Source organism: Echinops telfairi, unplaced genomic scaffold, assembly GCF_000313985.2.
Source record: "Echinops telfairi isolate 266 unplaced genomic scaffold, ASM31398v2 ScPeMD7_7457;HRSCAF=8495, whole genome shotgun sequence".
Taxonomy (NCBI): domain Eukaryota; kingdom Metazoa; phylum Chordata; class Mammalia; order Afrosoricida; family Tenrecidae; genus Echinops; species Echinops telfairi.
In genome coordinates, this window is record NW_022111357.1 from 22,020,507 (window position 1) to 22,020,787 (window position 281).

Consider the following 281-nt stretch of genomic DNA (forward strand, 5'->3'; position numbering starts at 1 on the left):
TTGTATTTAATGCTCACGACTTTCCTGTCAAACGCCCCTCTTGAAAGCATGGCGTCTCGCCCTCCATTTCTGTTCCCTTTCACAGTGAGCTCAGGCCCTGGGCACCTAGGCAATAAAAACTTGGCCCAGTTCAAGTCCTGGGAAGGGGAGAGGGGACGGAGGAGGCGGGGCCCACAGGAGTCCCGCCCACCCAAACGCCCTCGGGGCGCTGATGTCACGCTGGCCCCGCCCCTCATTGTCAGTCCCGGGGAGCCGGAGGAGGCGCCGGACGCCGGGAGCCC